The sequence below is a fragment of the Haliotis rufescens genome, unplaced genomic scaffold (genome assembly GCF_023055435.1).
Source record: "Haliotis rufescens isolate VD_foot unplaced genomic scaffold, xgHalRufe1.0.p SCAF_10, whole genome shotgun sequence".
Classification (NCBI taxonomy): domain Eukaryota; kingdom Metazoa; phylum Mollusca; class Gastropoda; order Lepetellida; family Haliotidae; genus Haliotis; species Haliotis rufescens.
In genome coordinates, this window is record NW_025963780.1 from 23092705 (window position 1) to 23113466 (window position 20762).

At 39.8% G+C, this 20762-nt stretch overlaps 1 protein-coding gene across 9 annotated transcripts in view; it reads right to left on the reverse strand.

Moving 5' to 3' along the window:
- LOC124130846 (polypeptide N-acetylgalactosaminyltransferase 5-like) overlaps positions 1-20762 on the reverse strand; it is a 390720-nt gene that overhangs the window by 117170 nt on the left and 252788 nt on the right. Inside the window, exon 1 of one of the 9 annotated variants that reach the window (XM_046493875.2) lies at positions 19687-19756. The exons of the other annotated variants lie outside the window; for them this stretch is intronic. The gene's annotated coding sequence lies outside the window, so the exon portion shown is untranslated. Of the gene's footprint in view, positions 1-19686; positions 19757-20762 lie in introns of those variants that run through there. 9 annotated transcript variants of the gene reach the window in all.

Here is a 20762-nt window from a genome sequence, read left to right on the forward strand (position 1 = left end):
CAGCACCCATTCCTATATCTGCCTTCCACTTCCTGGCGGGGGATAATTACACACTGATAAATGTGAGAATTGACAGTAAGGAGCAAATAGGAAACCCAAACCAACACAGCACACAACACAAGCAAGCAACAGACAATCCCGAGATCTCTTTACTCAAAGAGTAGTGTATATTGTGGCGTAATTCAGACAAATGGGGTTACTTTGTGGTCATCCCTGATCCGTAGGATTTCCCATATGCAGACAACATAAGCCGATTGTGTGGACCCAGCTACTGAAGATGGTATTAGACTTCTCCACACCTACCCAGTAGTTTCAACATCACAGGACCAAGCAATAATGTGACAAATACTGATGAAGTAACAAACCTAAGAACAATTCTAAGCTTCTTAGGCAAATGAAGAAGTTGACTAAGTATAATAAAGTTGACTTTTTCGGAGGATACATGCTGATGTCGAGACGGGACGACTGAGCTGATTTAGATGGATGTTTGCAGGTTCAAAATTACCCAATTTGGATTCGGGAAATGTTTGGAATGGATGAGGTAAGCTCCTTTTCAGCCCAACTGGAATAGTGAAATTTTGAAGTTACAGAAAACTTTGAAATGTAGAGACGAAAAACATGTGGCTGACAACTAGTCTTTTTCTTTCTTACACTTGTTTGTTTTGGACCTTGGGGCGATCAAGTGCACAAGTATGGTTACAATTGATAAAACAGATGATTTTCAAACTTCAAGAGAAAATTTAGCTATGACCACAACCTTGACCAATGATGATTTTTATACCATATGTGTAGTGATGTTTTTATCTGCTCCAAAAAAAATCAGCTCGGGTCAAAGACTTGCTTATGTTCAAATATAAAAATGCTGCCTTTTAGCATCATCTTCATTTGGTGTTGAATGATTTTACACAATACGGTGAAGTTTTATTCCCATTTTGAGCACGTAATATAACTTTCTTAACAATTCCTAAAAGTTTTCTCATTTCTTTAATTATGAAGATGAAATTCATTTTCTTCTAGTATAGATACCTAATATTGTGGGTAATTGACCCAAGGTCAAGGTCGACTATCCATCTTTAGAGCGTTCAGTACTTATACTGATTATTATTCTCATCTGATCTTTCTGAAGATTAGCCATAACAGAAGAACTTCCATATTATATATCGGCTTCCAGATCAGCACTTGGGTTAAGGAATGTCCCAAAATTGATAGAAAACACATAAATAATCTATTTTCAGAAGTGTACATTTGAGGGAAATTGAAATATTTTGAATCAATTGAAATCAGTCAAAAGAAGGGATTGGCACTTTTCCCCATCAGTAATTTTAGTGGTTTATTGGATATGTACTTTCCTACCTATATATCTACAGACTTGTTTCATCGGTATTGGCCTGTCCATTTATAGTCTGGAAGGTAATTTAAGGTACCGACGTTTACTACAATATCTGAAAAATTATCGGACCTACTCCAGTCAAAGTTGGTATGAGATTATTAAACAGTCATACATAACTGGATATTACATTTAAAGATAATCGGTGCATGAATAAAAAATCTGTCTATTTAGCTATCACTATATTTCATCAACAACCAGACCTGTTTGCACGGGTGGAACGGGTATTTATCGAAACAGCCATCTGCATAATGCTACCCCTGCGTCACAGGGCCATATGACACAGTTGAACCAATCAAATCATCTCGAAAGGATGCACGGGAATCAAGCACACACGAATACGGTGTTAGCGTTGGACGTCTCAACATGCGTGATTCCCGTGCACCCATTCGAGTTGAGTTACAGAAATGGACATGAAGGCACATTTTTGGGTCCAGCCATGCTATGACAAAATTCTCTTTACTCTGAAAGGAGGTGCCTAACAATTTACTTTTCTTCACATCTTTCAGCCACTCCAGCTAACTATTTGGTTGTTGTACAGCTGGAGGTCAATGAGTTGTTTTTAAGTATTTTCTGGATTATACTATTTCAAAAGAATGACAGCCCTGAATATCAAATGATTGGTCCCTAACCAAACTCAGAATAGACCAATGTACACTAGCTTGGCTCGTGTGTCTGAGATGAGAAGACTCATCCGTATTCCAAAGGAAACAATTCAGGAAGTGTGGACGACACGGAACTGGTGGTGTATATAGTACATGGACTCCTGGCTCCAGAGCAGTACATCTTCGAGCTCAGCTACGTTTGTGTCTTCTGGTTTTGGCTAGGATGCATTTCAGTATAAATATTGATTGACTGGTTGACTGGTTGTTGTTTAACAGCACACAAGTGGTAGAAACTAACAGTTTTAGTCCACTAGTCCTTATAATGATAACATATAGCAAAACCCTCAAAAATGGTAAATTTCTACTAGCCCTTATGATACCTTAACAATTGATACTTTCAGCATTTTCTCGGCAACACAAACACTCAAGTGAGTGAGTGAGTGAGTGAGTGAGTGAGTGAGTGAGTGAGTGAGTGAGAGTGCGTGAGTGAGTTAGTGAGTGAGTGAGTCACCAATATTCCCGCTGTATGACAACAGCAGCTTGTTTTGAAGAGTCAGGAACACACAACCATCAGGCTGGAATATCTACTGAAACAGTTTCCAAGAGGGCAAAAGAGTGATAAAAACGATAAGAATGGATCACTGTCAATCAGTAATCACACAGGTGTTCGCAGAAAGGGTCAACTCGCAAAGATTCGGGGGTAGAATAGGTCTCCAGCAACCCATGCTTGCCGTAAAAGACAACTACGTTTGTCCTAAGAGGCGACTAACAGAATTTGGTGGTCAGGCTCGCTGACTTGGTGGATGCATGTCATCGATCCTAAATGCGTGGATTGATGCTCATGGTTTCAATCACTGGATTGTCTGGTCCAGACTTGATTATTTACAAACCACCGTCATATAGCTGGAATATTCCTGAGTGCATGTTCAACAACAAAACAAAAAAAACATTACAAACAGAAAGGGTCAGCATGTCCTAGCAACCACCACTGACAAGTTTCATTAAAAAAAGTAAGTGTCAGTGAGTAAGGAGGCGTGGAAGTTCCATGTAAAGGTCAAAGCTTGGGATCGTGCATCATGTCGACAAGTGACACACTTAGTAACTTAGTGGATGTCTACCATCAAAATTCAGGAATGACACTACCAGGCCTTTGATGGTAAAAACCCTGATTGAAAAGCTTGATTGAACACAAAGGAAAGGAATTTTAAGTCGCAAATTATTTGAAAGAATATGATCACAGTTTTGCTTTTGCCAATAAGTATGTGATGGATGCGTGGGCAGTATTCAGAATGAAAACAAATAATTGCTGAGCTATCTGAAACTAGAATTAGAATAACCTGAACCCCAAATAGCCTTGTATCCTTGTAAGAAACCTGACAGCAGACAATCTATAACAAAGTTACTCAAGACACCAATTAAAATCCACTAATAACTAAAATAATGCTCTTCATGTTGATAATGGCCACACAAAATTGTCAGATAGGAAACATGCGTTACAGCAGAAGGAAAGGGTTAACACATTTATCTAACCTCCATGTCAGAATGTTGACATTTGATTGGTTCATGTGATCTTGACAACATATTATGTATCTTGCCTGGGAGGGAAATATATTTCTGAGTGGGAAGATAAATCTCTTATACCCCGCCATGGGGGAAACAGGCTGCACGTGGATTTCCGAGCGGGGAAATTCAATTCTTATACCCCATTATGAAACAAAAAGCTGCACATTGTTAACGAGTTAATGAAAGTCACGTGACACAGGACAAGTTGACCTCTGCTCAATCCCACATCTGTTTTATACCAATTTTCAATTTGTCTTAATTCTTTTACAATGGCAGATTGAAACATGCCGCCAAGATTAAAATGTTGTAGTGGTATCATTAGGGGTACTCACTAGGTCGTGGTATAAATCCTAACGGGCGCACACATAAAATCACATATACTCCTCCTGATACTGCGACAACTCATACCGGGAAATTCTTTATTTCAAAATGTCCAAGGAGGGAAAAAATCTTGTACATTGCAAAACAGGACACAACATGACTATTAATATATCCCTTCATGGAGAATCTTGATACACCCAAGTTTTAATCAACATATCAGTAAGGTTGACTGGTCTTCTGTGTAAATGTTCTCCAATCTCTCCAAAGTTTCTAACATTGTCTGCGACTCTTACCTTATGTAAAATATGTGAATTGTATTGATCAATGACATTTTGCTATATTTCCATGTACCTTGCTGCTATGGCAACAGACATGTTGCCAATCTCTGCTATTCAAGCTCCATATAGCAAAACGGTGTTAAGTAATGTATATTGGCATTGACTTTTGATGTAAATAAAGCAACAAAACCCTTTCCATATTCATAAGAAATCTCTGCCAAAAGCAGAGTCGATAGTATGATTCCAAATTGCATCGAACATCATTTTTGTCACTGATGCGTCAAATTTAGAAATGTCCTCCACATGTGCACCAAAAAACCTTTTGAAAGCTTTACTGAGGCCTTGAATGTTGTAACCTGTTGACCAAACAACTTCTGAGCAAAAGTTGTATGACGCTCTTTGAAATCTTGGTAAGTACAGATTGTACCTCAAAAGTTATGAACTGTAGACAACCAAGGCGGGAGCTGCAGGAATACTGCTGGACATTAAAGTGAGTGAGTGAGTTTGGTTTTACGCCGCTTTTAGCAATATTCATGCAATATCACGGCGGGGGACACCAGAAATGGGCTTCACACATTGTGCCCATGTCAGGAATCGAACCCGGGTTTTTGGCGTGACGAGCAAACGCTTTAACCACTAGGCTACCCGACCGCCCCGCTGGACATAAAAGGAAGATGCACATAGAGATGCATGGTTGGTTGTTTGTTTGGTTTGTTGTTTAACGCCGCACTCAGCAATATTCCAGCTATATGACGGTGGTCTGTAAATAATCGAGTCTGGACCAGACAATCCAGTGATTGATATCATGAGCATCGATCCACACAATTGGGATCGATGACAAGCTTCAACCAAGTCAGCGAGCCTGACCACCCGATCCAGTTAGTCGCCTTTTACGGCAAGCATTGGTTGCTGAAGACCTGTTCTACCCGGATCTTCATGGGTCTCAAGATGCATGGAACCTAATCATAAACAAACTGTACTCTGACAATATGGTGACAATCGCTGTTTGTTTTTAAATTGTTTCATTGATAAACATGTCAGGAATATAAGGAAATTTGCTTTGATGCACCCTCTTGTGATAACTGACCACCTCCGGGGTCTAGTGGGAGAGCGTCTGCCCAGAGAGCAGAAGGTTGGGGGTTTGATCCCCGGTCGCATCAAACCAAAAGTGATTCTTTTTTTCATGTAGAATACAGAGAAAGAAAGTCATTATTTTTCAGTTCTCATTCATGATCGATCATCAAAGATTCAAAACAAGCACACGCTTGGGTTTTTATGTTTTCATATCACTGCATTTCACATCATTATTATCTTAAAAAATAACATGGCCTGTCCATTAACATATAGGTTCAGTACTAAAAAGTCCTTCCAAACAATTTTTTCCCTTCTATACAGTTCCTAAGCTCACTGAAAACACAGTTTCACACCCACAGTTCCCATGACAAGTGAAAACATACACTTTCACTCCTGGTTCCCACGACAAGTGAAAACATACACTTTCACTCCCACAGTTTCCAAAGCCCAGAGGTCAGAATGTCCCAGCACAATAGAAGCAGTTTCAAATCAGTCTACCAGTGCTGCCTAATTGCTAATTGTACTCACTTAGGTATACACATAAAATGAGCAAAGCTAATTAGCTTCCTCTGAAACAGTAGTACACTACAGGAGCTCCATGAAGCTTCGAATCAGGGAAGTACATTACAGCCAGACAGAGGCTGTCAGAGGCTGTCAGAGGCTGGATACCTCCAGTGGGTGGTTGGTTGGTTTGTTGTTTAACACCGCACTCAGCAATATTACAGCTATATGATGGCGGTCAGTAAATAATCGAGTCTGGACCAGACAATCCAGTAATTGACATCATGTGCATTGATTCACGCAATTGGGATCGATGACATGCTTCAACCAAGTCAGCGAGCCTGACCACCCGATCCCGTTTGTCGCCTTTTACTACAACCAAAGTCACCTTTTACTGCAAGCATGGGGTGCTGAAGACCTCCAGTGGACAACAAGATGCCAGAAAGGGAACGTCCATTATCTGACTATTCTAAGCAGCAGATGGCTTCTGAAACATGTTCCTGCATATTCTAATTTTCATTTGACCAAGGCGATCAATTTATTTATTTGATTCACCAAGCTCTTACTTGTGCAAATAAATTGAGGTGTCATGCACCAAAAAATGTTTTCCCAGCCAAAAACTTTGTGTATGATGGATGGCGTTATGGGACTTGTCTCAGGTTTGGCGTTATGATATCAATGTAATCCCAAAAACAACATAGAACATGGAACATATCTTAGAAATTTATCAAAAACCTAAAAAAATAGAACAGACTTTACATCATATAACATGAAAAGTAGAACAGATCATTAATCGTGAAAGAAACCATAGATCGTAGGATTGAGATGATATTACATGAAATATAGAACTTATACCACAGGGTTTTAAGCAATGCACAAGTGTGAGTCCATCACGCACAAATGGATGCAGAAAATACATACTGCGTACCAAGGGATGTACAATATTATTCATTGTACCTACAGTGAGTGAGTGAGTGAGTGAGTATGGTTTTACGCAGCTTTTAGCAATATTCAAGCAATATCACAGCGGGGGACACCACAAATGTTCTTCACACATTGTACCCAAGTCAGTAATCGAACCCGGGTCTTCAGTGTGACGAGCGAACGCTTTAACCACTAGGCTACCCGACCGCCCCTTGTACCTTCAGCATGATACAGCATGATACAGCATGATACAGCAATTATAGGTGTCCGTTATTTCAACCATCAATCCTGACCACTGTCGACATGATTACTGATTCATTCCATGTTCAAAACGTACATTCACTCTACTATTTCATTGCTTTACAGGACCCCCATATTGCCTGTCAGGACCCTTAAACTTAAGTACTGGTGGTCCCCTGGAGCCCATCTTTGTAAGTCAAGGTGAAACCCTGATTCCTTATAATATGAAACAACGGATCTAAGAACATGGAACAGATCTTAAGGGAACAGAACCATTCTAAAGAGTTGGAAATGTCATATAGATTCCAAATACAAATTCATGAAATCATATCTAGACATTACCAGCTTTTTAGAATGGTTCTGCTCCCTTAAGATCTGTTCCATGTTCTTAGATCTGTTGTTTCATATTATAATGAATCAGGGTTTCCAAACTTCAAAAATGTGTCCTGCACCTAGTTTGATCTTGATTTGAACTTGCTTGATGTGAATTAGCTCAATCAAATCAACCATTAGGAAAAAGCTGTGAAAAACATCTTCCTTTTTCGACCCAATATTTGAAGCGTCCAATTTGTGAATCATTTTTTAACACAAACTTGGTAAAATACTCACTTCAAAATAGAATATTGACCTTTTGGTTCCAGTAAGGTAAAAATTACAGACAGTAATTTCCTTTGAAAGGAAGTGGGGAACATGTTGGAAATACATTTTGTCAATGAAGATGGTTTTTCGGTAATACCGGGACAAGGTCCTCAATAATGTAAATCCCACTTGGTGCCCTAAAGGTACAAAATTTGTTTTAAGTTCAAGCAAATAATCTTCCTTCAAGAACAAACTTAAGTTTCTTCTCCTTTTTAAACAACGTAATGTTTGATAAACTGTACATGAACACTTTTTACTGCAAAAAAACCCAACATTATTAGAGACAGACTTCTTCGTGGAATGAGCCTAAGTTTTAACTCTTTTATTGAAAAAGTACATCCATTCTGGAATGTGTTTTCCCGGAGATGTAAAATTGAAGATGAAGTGAGGTTAGCTGTTTTTTTCAAAAGTCATGTATCAAAACAATTTCTTTTGAACATAAGGACACGAAGATTTTTGTCAAAAGTTTGCCTTGGCGGGATTCCAAGTCAGACTGGCCCCCTGACAACTTCATGCTTGCCGCAAGACAAAAAGGTCCAGTGTATCGCCTGAAGGGCCCTGTGACTTGGCTGTGTGTTGGGGGTGGTCAGGTAGCCTAGTGGGTGAAGCGTTTGCTCGTCATGCCGAAGACCCGGGTTCGATTCCAGACATGGGTATAATGTATGAAGCCCATTTCTGGTGTCCCCCGCTGTGATATTGCTGGAATATTGCTAAAAGCGGCATCAAACCATACTTACTCACTACTACTTTGTGTTTGGAGTTTTCTTAGATTGAGAAAACGTAAAAGCACTTATAATCCTTCACTTTAAAACGGCATTTAATGACGTTATTTTCAAGCACATCATTATCTGTAGATAAATATATCGGATATCATACACAGTCAGTGATATCATAGTATGGCCAGTCTAGTCAGCAATAACTACACCTGTTCATCAGGATACAGGGACATGATAATGTGGTGTCCTCGATACCCGAGTACTATCCATGACCTGCAAAATCGTGTTGTAAGCGATTGGAAGATCGCACAACTCACTGTTATTAACAGCAACCACGGTTAAACTACCGCTATTGAAGCCTTGAAAGGAGTGAGTGAGTATGGTTTTACGCCGCTTTTAGCAATATTCCAGCAATATCACGGCGGAGGACACCAGAAATGGGCATCACACGTTGTACCCATGTCGGGAATCGAACCCGGGTCTTAGGCGTGACGAGCGAACGCTTTAACCACTAGGCTACCCGACCGCCCCACCTTGAAACAAACTTTAGTTGACAGAGAATGGATACATGTATCATAAATGCCAAACTTTGACTCTTAAAAGTCATATTTGATGAAGTTTGACAATTCTATGTCATGTAGTTTTTGCGATCATTTGCGGCAGCCTCAACAGTGCCTGGTCAAATTGTTCAATGTGAAAAAAATAACCAGCAACAGCAACGGCTGCACTGAAGTGCTACGCTTAGGGTTATCATTATTATCAATAACAAAGTCAAGATCAGACAAACTCGTGTTGCAAATGGTGGCTTGTTGAGGACAAGCCTTTCGGCACACATGTTGTACCTGATACTCCCATGAACCTGACACTTTGTGGAATAGGGCACTGGAGTGGATTTTCAGGTTAGTTCAAGGTCTGCACATATGGCCAGCCGGTCTTGGTCAAGGATGTTTGTGTGAGACTGTTCAGCTCTTGTCTGTCCGTGATGGCAATCAGTCACTGCAAGTTTTACTGGAGAGATTATCTAACATCTTTCCATCGTCTCCTGATAACCAGAGCAAATTGGTCAGTCTGACCCAACATGAAAGTGATCGATGAAATTTGAATTAAAGGGAGCATTAGGTGAGCGCCATCAATATACCGCAGTCTGTAGAGCTGTAGCCATATCATGGCAGCCAGTAGGTAATTGAGTCTGGGCCGGCCAATAGGATGACTGAAAGGGTGACTGAAACAATGAACAAGGACCCACTCTGTCAGTGCACAATGACACGCTATCAACCAGATCAGACATCGTTACCAACAGATCTTCATTACTTGGCTCAACGAAAAGCATATGGTAACAGTTCTGCCCGGAATTTCCACAGGGAGACAAGCATTGGGTAACAGTTCTGCCCGGAATTTCCACAGTGAGACAAGCATTGGGTAACAGTTCTGCCCGGAATTTCCACAGGGAGACAAGCATTGGGTAACAGTTCTGCCCGGAATTTCCACAGGATGACAAGCATTGGGTAACAGTTCTGCCCGGAATTTCCACAGGGAGACAAGCATTGGGTAACAGTTCTGCCCGGAATTTCCACAGGATGACAAGCATTGGGTAACGGTTCTGCCAAGAATTTACCACAAGAAGACAAGCATGAGGTACTATTCTGACCTATAAACTCCACAAGGAGACAAGAATGGATACTGAATCTATTCTGCTCAGAATCTAAAAAAAGGCAAGCAGCCATACACACGCACGTACAGCATGTCGCTGTACAAATGCAATAACTTGAACGTAATGTTAAACCCCATTTCACCGCACCACACAAAAAAATCATACAGAAAAGGTTTTTCCATTAAAATACATAAGTGAGTGAGTGAGTGAGTGAGTGAGTGAATATAGTTTTATGCAGCTTTTAGCAATATTCCAGCAATATCACGGTGGGGGACACCAGAAATTGGCTTCACACATTGTACCCATGTCGGGAATCGAACCCGGGCTTCGGTGTGACGAGTGAACTCTTTAACCACTAGGCTACCCGACCACCCCTAAAATACATGAGAATCATATGCTTTGTAGATATGCACAGGGATTTCTTTCAAAAATAACATTTTTAAATATACATTCCAAGGCTTATAGTAACAAACTTAAAGACCAATATCAGGCTGCAAAAAAACATTTTGTGTGAATTTTCCACAAACTCAACACCGATACTTTAAAGGTGGCAGTAATGTGTGATCCACACCATAAGTTGCCCGCTTAAGACCTGAACTTCATAATCAGTCATGTTATTTCACAATTACTCTCCAAGAGCTGCTGAATATGCATAAGTCAGGAATGAAAACAGTTTACAATTTGCCTGTTGGATAGGTTTTAACAGGGGAATCCCATTAACTTTGCATATAAACTATAGCCTTGAGACGTGCGCCTGTTTCAATATTAGTCTTAAAATCGACAAAAGAGTGAGGTTTAGAGATTTATGATCCAGTTCATGAAGAGACCTGGAAAGAACCAAACATAATTCCTGAATATTTATCTGGGCGGATTTGTTTGAATTGTTTGCTGTGATACATCTATTGGAAGTCTGTGTAAATATATGGGAGCAGTGAGTGTCTGAGCTTGTGATTTGGGATAAACACTGCTTCAAATCATTCAGTAATAGCATAGTGTGTCAGCTTAATGTAGGAGGAGAACGGAAGTGATGCAGGTCAAAGACAGTTATCACTTCCGTTAAATCCATGAGGCATGGGTTTGGTGCTGAAAAACAAAGCCACACTATCATAGATGATCAGTGGATCCTGGCATTCCCAAGGAAGACAACTCTGGGGAGTTAGGAACACTGTCATAGATGATTTTGGATTTAAACTCATGATCAGGTGATCCTGGCAATACCAAGGAAGACAACTCTGGGGAGTAAGGAACTCATCATCGATGATTTTGGATTTAAACTCATGATCAGTAGATCCTGGCAAGCCCAAGGAAGACAACTCTGGGGAGTACAACATGGCTCTGTACGCTACAGTGTGATCAATTCGCAATGGGTGTTATGGTCATACAGCTACAATTGCTTTGTGGATCTGGGAATATAATTGGCTGCTACTACCTCTTGTGACATAGCAGACGTCAATGAAAACAAATTCACTCCCTCTGTTACTAACTCACTCGATCCGTGAAGATCCGGGGTAGAATAGGTCTTCAGCAACCCATGCTTGTCATAATTGTCTGGTCCAGACTCAATTATTTACAGACCACCATCATATAGCTGGAATATTGCTGAGTGCGGTATTAAACAACAAAGAAACAAACAACTAACTCACTCACTTTGTCACCTACCGTCATTACCTCACTCACTCATGCACTCACTCCATCACGCACTCCATGTCACACACTCATTTGACCTGCTGCATCAGCTATGAAAATGTCACTTAAAACACCCAAAAATTTAATTATCAAAATCAAAACAACCAATATGGAATGTGTTAAAAAATAAGGTAAGCCCAAGCCTAAACATATATATAGGGAAGGTATTACCCCAAATAATAGATGGGGGAATGTACAGTAGTCTACCAAAAAGAAAAACATAACAAATAATAGTTCTTTGCACGAATGAAATCAGCCAAGAAGGACATCTTTGGTAATGATATCCTTGACTGATTGGACTGGTCGGACAGTGCTTGAAGCCAAAATCAGAGCAATGCCATCAAGGCAGACGCCATTGCAATTATGGAAATAGTCTCGGGCCTGAAGAACACCTTTCGTCCAACCTGCCAAAGGGAAGACACGAAGCTGAGTACTTCTGCCAGAGGACACTGTACCACACAACTGTCCGTGATAAATGAAGATTGAAAAGACCAGCAACTCTCGGAGAGCAGACGGACCACAGCTCAATCAAGGTCACCTCCGAGTTGCCCGATCACACTAGATGAAGTTGTAATAGGAGGCTATTGGGACAAGTCTCTATACACAGTCAACAATACAAATGAGTCTTGGACAAAGTCGAAATGTTCAGCAGCGACATTTGGACAATGGAACACAGCTGTGGTGTCCTGGAGGAGGGGGAAACGAGGAAAGAAATTTGGTTGTCAGAGACCGACCATTTTACATATCCTAGTGGGAGCTGGTACTATTTTATGAAAAAATGAACTTGTACAACAACAAAAAATTGTCCCCAGGTTTTAAAATTGTATTTAAGATTTTTTTCACTGGATATACTCCATATTTGTCCAAAAAAAATATGTGTTGTTAAAGAATTAAAATTTTCAGCTCCTCTTTTCACAGGATCAATTGCATGTTTTGAAGCAATGACTGAAACTATATTTATCTCTAACAAAAATCCATGGCGCCCCCAAGAAAAATTTAACTGGTGGGTCCCTAAAACCATTGTTCTGGTCGAATGACATTGGTATAATGATTCAGACAAGACACTTTTGTGAACTTGAGCTGACATCTGCCCCATCAGCTACAAATAATAGCAGTAATCTCCGTCTTAGAGAACGGGTATCGGCAACAGTGGCTCACAGTCTTGAAGCCTGGAATAATCATTAAGTCAGTTTGGTTTGAATTAATGGCACCTGAGGAGGTTTTAGAAAACCACAAAGATAGCCATGCTTCACGCCAACCACAAAACCAGAAATTTACGTATGCCAGAGTTTACGTCACACGGAAAACGGAACATGATTTTGGTTCTCCTTAAATTAAAAGCTTTCGAAGGAATTTGACCATACTACTATTACAATCACATTCATATGAACAGCATATCAAATAGAGCAATCCATCAATTTTACAATTTTTTATAGATATGCAGAATAAGCTAAGAGCCACTATGGAAAGAAAGCCAATCATTATCCACATAGAAATTCATCTGCATGACAAGGGAGTCTTCAAATATTGCAGGACCGCCTCCGTGGTCTTGTGGTAGAGCGTCCGCCCGGAGAGCGGAAGGTCCAGGATTCGGTCCCGGGCCGCGTCATACAAAACGACGATAAAAGATTGTACTTGTTGTTACCCTGTCTGACGCTCGGCATTAAGGGGCTAAAACAAGGACTGGTCGGCTCGGAGTCAGTATACCGTGTCTGAGTGGGGTATTCATGTTAAACTGCGGCATGGTATCTCAGTGAGCGAGCACTATAAATCAGCATCAGTCCGGACTAGTACAAGCAGCCACACACACACATACACGTGCATGCACGTCGCTATATAAGTGCAATAATCTTGGACGCGACGTTAAACCCAATTTCACCTCTACTCAAATATTGCAGATATGTGTATTATTTTGACAATGGGGGTGAACAGCTCTGAGACTGGGGAGGTGGGCAGACAAGCTAAAGGGCCGAGTCCATCACACCGAAGTGGGTATTATGGCGGAAGCCTGTTATTCGTGTCTCTGGGTTTGACATATCTCAAAACAATACTTAAGTCAGCCATGGTCCAGAAATGTGGTGAGCTGCAAAAGGTCTAGCTACCTTCACAGAGCCATCAATGGTTAGGGCCCCCTCCCTTTGAAAATACCATTTAAGGGCCCAATGACAAAGAAAACACCGAATACCTCTGGCCACATTTTTTAAAATGATCACTCGTCCCGAAATTGTAAGAAATTGAAAAAATTATAACAAATCAGTATCATTTCTTTCCATTGATACATTTCCACAGATCAGTGAATGAAAATAAGATATTTTTTCTGTACATTGACATCAGAATTTGCTGACAGATAGAATACATCTTTATGCCACCACACTGAATTATTTTAATATTCTCAGTACTGCATACTTCACCATCAAGCTGAAAATTGTTTCACTCTATTTTTTCAATCAAGTTTTTTTAAACACAATTATCAGTAAACCAAGAAAGAAAAAATGTGGTCTCTTATATATTGCCAAGTGGGCCTCAGATCCACAATCCTTGTATACCAAAACAGACCCTAAAATCTTGTATCTACTAAGTCATCTTACAGTGGTAGAGCGTCCGCCCGGAGAGCAGAAGGTCCGGGGTTTGATCCCCAGACGCGTCATACCAAAAGACGTTAAAAGATGGTACTTGTTGTTACCCTGTCTGGCGCTCGGCATTCAGGGGCTAAAATAAGGATTGGATGACTCAGAGTCAGTATACTGTGTCTGACTGGGGTATTCATGTTAAACTGCGGCATGGTATCTCAGTGAGCTAGCATTATAAATCGGCATCAGTCCGGACTAGTACAAGCAGCCACACACACATGTGCATGCACCACACTATATAAATGCAATAATCTTGGACGTGACGTTAAACCCAATTTCACCTCACCTCACCTACAGTGAGTAAGTTGCATTTTGAACGGTATTTCAGTTATATCACAGCCTGTCTGCATGACAATGTTATTGAAACCCACAAGAATGGTTATGATGCTGACAAATCAAGAAACATAATCTGGGCAAATCCTGGATTCAAACCCACACTCATAGGTTCCTGGCACACCTAAGGGATGCAACTCTGCACAGAGAGTTGTAGCGTTTTTGATGCCTTTGCCACCCATGCATCCTCGTCTCCTTATAGTGAGTGAGTGAGTATGGTTTTACGCCGCTTTTAGCAATATTCCAGCAATATCACGGCGGGGGACACCAGAAATGGGCTTCACACATTGTACCCATGTCGGGAATCGAGCTCGTCTCCTTATAAGAAGAAGCTAATTAGCACCATCATAAGGAACGAGCATACTCCTAAGTTCTAGAGAAAGGCGACTATGTTTGTCGTAAGAGGCGACTAACGGGATCGGGTGGTCAGGTTCACTGACTTGGTGGATGCATATCATCGTATCCCAATTGTGTAGATCAATGCTCATGATATCAAACACTGGATTGTCTGGTCCAAACTTGATTATTTACAGACCCCCGTCATACAGCTGTAATATTGCTGAGTGCGGCGTTAAACAACAAACAAACAAACAAATCATACAGAAACCTAAATCATTCAGAAGTACTAGATTTCTGCAAGACGTTCCAAACAAAATGGATCCCATTTCATCAAATCATTTCTAAGAGGTTGGTTTAACTGTGGCGGTCCTGTTCTTGTAATAAACTTGATCACATGTGAAATATTTGCATGACTCTCAGATAAAGGCTTGAAATTGTACAATGGGTTTACTGAGGTTGTGGAGATTAAACTTATCTCTACTGTACGAGCAAAATTTACCATTCTGCAATTGCCCGCCTCCTAATCAATAATGAACCTAATCACTTCTCGTATTCCTGATCAATCAAGAAGTGATGGAGAACCTCATTAAACTCTATAATACACACAATCAAGACTATACGCCTGCTGGAAGTCGAGCAGACGTCAATTGAAATTGCACAAATGGCAAAATAAATATTGAATGTGGCAATTCATTTTAAAGAGAAAATATTTTCCTTTCATTGTCATACATTGCTATCAAAGTATCATTCACTTTTTAATAAAACATAATCTGTTTTTTTTAATTTGAAACCAAACCCTGTAGACTCTATCATACACATAATTAATTTCTGCACTCTCATTACCATGTCACAGTTATGTCAGACAGATATCAATGGAAATACCAAAGACATTTAACAGTAAGTACCTTTTATTTTTTTAGTGATTAAATAGTTTTTGATTTCATATTACAAATCTAAATCTAAATAGAATTATTTACAATTGCAAAAAAGAGGATGTGCAATTGAATCTGAATATATGAAATTTTCTTCAAGAAATCTTTATACACAGAAATATGCATATCCACATCACACCCGCTTATCTAAAAAATTCTTCTTGTCATGAAATATTAAATATCTGAGATTCAAATTTGTGATCGCCTAATAAAAATACATATGAAGAAGGAGTCCTAAGCTAGACAACTTGTTCTAAATCCATTTCAATCTGAAAAAAATATGTTCAAAACAAAACAACAATATTGTAAAAAAAATTGGAAGTTGCAAAAGGAAAGAATCTGATGCTCCTTAACTTCTTTTGAGTAGTATATATGTATTAAAAAGTCAGAAGCTGGGTGAAGTTGTGTTTTTCTCTTTTCATTATTAACCAATAAATGCATGGGCTTGATATACAAATTATTATTTTTTTAATAGTCTTGTTACGCCCATATATTGGTACACTGAAGAATTATCATTTGCAGCCTAGATTTACAATATGTTTCATATCTGGCAGATTAATAATTTCCTGAATGTCAATTTAATCCTCATCCGTATCTTCTAACAGTAAAACCTAAATATTATTGGAAATTGTACACCCTGATATGTAATTATACCAAATGCATATTTATAATGTGGCATATCCAAGCTCTAAAGCTTAAGGATATTTACAGCGCTACACAAACAAGCCTAAATGATAATGGAAATTATACACCAGGATCTGTAAGCAGATATTTCCTCTTGAATTATTCGAGCCTACTCATATGTCGTTTAAGCTGTTGCCAATAGTTCTTCCTGACAATGAATAAACTGATGCATATGCTCTGTTTGCTCAATTGCATCTGCAACCTATAAGTGAACTCTTAACTGATAATTACATACATCATAACTATTTCATTGGCATTCTAGAAGTTGGTGAGTAAATAAGATTTGTTTGTTTACTGTTTAACGCTCACTCAGCAATATTCCAGCTATATGACGGTGGTCTGTAATAATATTGTCAGGAGCAGAAAATCCAGTGATTGACATCATGAGCATCGATCCACATCATTTATCAGAGGGGACTCCACACATTGTCACCCAATTGGAAAAAAACAGGACTTGTGATCTACAAGCAACCACAACTTAACGAAACAGGGGTTCCTCGAGGCAAGTGCCTTAACAGACAAACTAGGAAACATTAAGTTTGTTTAAAACTGGAATTATTCTTTCAATATCTATTTTATGAAATTCAGATGAATTGTAACATTGCACTCAATTAAAACCTAATCCTCTATATTGGACCTGTTTTCAAATACAAGTCACCCCTACAAAGACAAAACATTAGTCATAACTAAAAAAACATAAAATTAGAAATTTGAAATACAAATTGTATATTTGTATTGACATTTTCGGTAGACTTTGGGGGCGGTCGGGTGGCTTAGTGGTTACAGCGTTCGCTTGTCTTGCGAAGACCCGGGTTCGATTCCCAATATGGGTACAATGTGTGAAGCCCATTTGTGGTGTCCCCCGCCGTGATATTCCTGGAATATTGCTAAAAGCGGTGTAAACCCATACTCATTCACTCACTCACTGTAGACTTGGGGCTGAATATCGGCCACTGAACAGATCTATTTACCAGCCAATATTTCAACCATGGGCAACGCAAAGCACATTTCTATGCTGGAGCCCATTTCTGGCGTCCCCCGCCGTGATATTGCTGGAATATTGCTAAAAGCGGCGTAAAACCAAACTCACTCACTCACTCACTCAATGCTGGAAGTGAGAAGTAGACATAACCGGAATTGTTCCAAAACAAGCCTCATATAAATGTTTCCTTGACACAGAATGTATGTTAATGATCTTGACACTAAGGGAAACTATTTAGGAACTCAACAAAATGATTGCGACCATCGCCATCGCCATCCCCATCCCGACATTCAGACCATTGCCATCCCCATCCCGACATTCAGACCATTTTCTTAGGTAATCAGGAAGTGATCTTGCACAGCACTCAATATGACAGATATGGCAGATAACATGAGCAGACATAAGAGCCAGACAGTTTTCGTGTAAAAGAAATAAGGCCAGTGCAATAATTTCTCCCTCGAGGGAGGGGTCATTTACAGGGAATGGACCAAATAGCAGAGTATCTTGGTTAATATTCCAGCGCATAAAGACACAGAGGCCTGGTTGTGACGGCTACGTATTCATCGTCTCTGATACAGATCCCACATGGTAAGTAGATTGTCTCTAAGAAGCAAATTGTCTTGTGAAACGTTTGATCAACTGAAGCAGCTTGAGGAAACCATCCGGGAATTTCTTGCGACTACAACTAGCTTGTAAAACAAGCATCACTCGCATTGATGCTATAACACAGTTAGCTATAACACCAATATCCTATGGTAAAGGGCCACCTTCAGCACGATCTCAAGAAATCCAGTGTTTGGATTTTTGGATGAATGATTTACTTGCCTGTGCATGTGTTGGGTACCATCAGTGTGGCAGTATACACTCACCTTTTTGCAAACACCCGGTATGGTCACTATTTGATAGTGATTCATAAACACGTGCTTCTGTTATAGTCAGAATCGTACAATGGTTTTGGGGCTCTTATCTATTCAAATATTATCAACTTAATATGCCATAATTGTAGTGTCTAAATTACATATTTATAGCAGCTTGTAAATTAAAATTGAAAACTCAGTCACACAATTTCTGCAGAAGCTGTAGAATAGTGCACCTAATATGCATCATATCGGTTCATATATTTGCAATAAACAGCTATGCATTGGCCTTCACAGTATCAAGTCTTGAATGAACACTGAATGTAACATATTACTGTCATATGGTACTACAGACCTGGAAGCCTTTTTTTATAGCTTGATGATGACTTTCAGTTTATCTAGGTGAACAAGGTAATGCCATGATTGATAAAATGGTCACTTTGACTTTGGTTTTACAAGCAGTTTTCCAATGATTTGGACAGAATCGACCATCTCAGTAACATGCACCTTGTGACAGCTGGTCCAAGTTAGTCCTGCCAGGGGAACGTTGGTGATTCCATCCCCGGCCGCGGCATACCAAAAGACATTAAAAAATGGTAATTGTTGTTACCCTTCCTGGGACTCAGCAGCAAGGGTAGAAACAAGGACTGGGCGGCTTGGTGTCAGGTCAGTACACTGTGTCTGAACGGAGTATCTGGTCAAACTGTAGCATGGTATCTCAGTGAGCCAGCACTGTGAAACCGACATAAGTCTAGATAGTACAAGCAGTCACACTACCACACAGCCACAGCCACAGCTACACACACACACACACACACACACACACACACACACACACACACACACACACACACACACACACACACACACACACACACACACACTGAGAAATGTACATGTACAAAGTACTAGACTACCAGTTGTCAGACTTCCATTCTTTAGGCTGAGTGGTAGTCCCACTTACAGACCCTGATACAAATATATATCAAATACAGCCCATGCAAGTCTATAATGTTTGGCAAGTCTACATTACTGCAGTGTCTGAAAATGAAGAGAGTCACTGGGCTCCCTTTTATCATATTTTTATTAAGATAACTGAACAACTGTTTTTTTCTGAACGATATGTTCCTTTCAGAGACTAGATGTAAGTCTAGGCTGAGTGGGTCAGGTCACTGAATTTGTGATTTGCGTGTGAACATACTTCACTCTGAGTGTACGTTCTCCACCCCAAACATGGCACAGATTTACTGAGAAAGCATAATCACTAATACAACATGTGTTAAACATGCATGCCCATTGCTATGAAAATGAAGTTATCTTAAACTCAACCCCATTTCACCTCACCTTAAGTTAATCCTCCAAGCCTAGTTGTGGTGTGTCCATATTTTATCTCCCAGATCCATGAACGTTTTCTTACATTCTATAGTCCTATCAAGCTGTTCCTAATTTGCAAACAGATAAGATAGGCTTCTACTTGCCAGCTTAGGCCCTGTTTATATCTAAATCTGAACCCATTCAACACCCACACATGCAACCCATTTAAACCACATGCCTCACATAATATCTGCTGATAATCGTAACTAATATATAAATGATTACAAGTGCTGAGAAAATGCCAGATATCATAATTATGCTCCAAACTCACATGCCAGCATCTAGTCCATTCATCTATCAACAGGTGTTTAACAAGACAGACAGCCGTGAAAGCGCTCACTTGAGAAGGCAGTTATATATATATATCACTGTATGTTCATTCAGAAGAAACTCAGAATTTATCTGTATCAAATTATCAAAAAGAATAAACTGAAGGATATAGATTAAACTTGAAATGTGAAAAGAAAGATACATTTATAATTCCTGAAGAGGGTTAATCAGAGACGACTCTGTAACATGTTTTAAATCTAGATGTGATTTTTATGGTGTTTTGCATTCTGAGTTACTCATGTTTTTCACATCAAGTGAATGTTAAGGATTTTAACTTCATGAATGGCATATATAATACATAAGTTGGGTTCTCGGCAAGATGTGTGAATATCATATTCATCATACACCAAATGGAAAGAGCTTCCTGTGAAAATATATATTCTAAACTTCTATGAATCAGTGAGTGAGTGAGTGAGTGAGTGAGTGAGTGAGTGAGTGAGTGAGTGAGTGAGTGAGTGAGTGAGTGAGGTTTAACGCCGCTTTTAACAGTATTCCAGTTATAGCACGGCGTGTCAGCTTAATGTGGGAGGAAAGCCCGAAGTGATGCAGGTTTCAGACGTTTACCAGTTCAGTGAAACCCACGAGCATGGGCATGGTGCTGACAAACCTACAAACATAATCGGGGCGAACCGGGATTCGAACCCACAATCATAGGTTTCTGGCGTGCCCAAGGGACGCAACTCTGCACAGCGAATCACTGCGCCTTAGACGACTGG